Source organism: Vitis riparia, chromosome 3 (genome assembly GCF_004353265.1).
Source record: "Vitis riparia cultivar Riparia Gloire de Montpellier isolate 1030 chromosome 3, EGFV_Vit.rip_1.0, whole genome shotgun sequence".
Taxonomy (NCBI): domain Eukaryota; kingdom Viridiplantae; phylum Streptophyta; class Magnoliopsida; order Vitales; family Vitaceae; genus Vitis; species Vitis riparia.
In genome coordinates this window covers 7611258-7612160 of record NC_048433.1, presented here as the reverse complement: position 1 = coordinate 7612160, position 903 = coordinate 7611258, and positions in this window count along the sequence as shown.

The following is a 903-nucleotide window of genomic DNA, read 5'->3' as shown; positions in this document are numbered from 1 at the left end:
AACCCATCTGTCACTGCATCGGTGATAACATCAACTAGTCGGGATGCTCCTTCTACACTCAAGAGGATAACTTCGATAAACATCATTGGCAAGTTAAATCTCTACGTTTATTAGCCACTACTGATGACCTTTCATCAGAAAATAACTGTCGCGAATAACATATGTCTCCATCACTGGAGAAATCTAGAACGAAGAAGCCTTAACCCTTCTTCATAGATGAACTCCACTGTCGAGAGGCCCTAATTGATCTACCATCACCAAGATTTTGGGAACTTCTTCAAAAAATCAACACAGGTAAATCCCTCTCTTTAGGGTTTATTTTTTCTCATGCTTTGTCTGGAATTAAAGCTTCTATAATTCTTTTTTGATGGTGTCACAACCTTTGTGATTTCGCACTAGAGAGATAGAAGCCTCTATTGCTTATAGATATCAACTATCAGGTCTTTATGGTAATTTCCCTTCATTTTCTTCAACCCCCACCTTATTTGACATTTCGAATACCTCATCCTCTGTAATTTCCATGTAAAACTTTGTTCCTCACCATCTGTTATTATCTAACCTAAGAGTATGCATGATAAGGGCTTGGAACAAATTTTAGCTCATCATCAGGTGCAAATTTTAGTTTCTAGTTCTTATTGTTTGTTTTGTTTGCTTCTTTTCTTTTAGTTTTTAATGTGCTTGTGATTTAATATTGGAATTTGATTTATTTAATTTGTAGGATTGGATATTTATGTTTTATTGGTACGTTAAAGGTTAGGATTGTGGATTATTTTTCTAATGTAATGGTAGAACTTGATTTTTTGTGTGGATCACAAATGGGGTTGGTGATTCTAATATGAGACAGTTTTACACAATGTGTTCTTCTCATTTATGGGTCCTACAGTGAGGATGTTGATCGTAGGG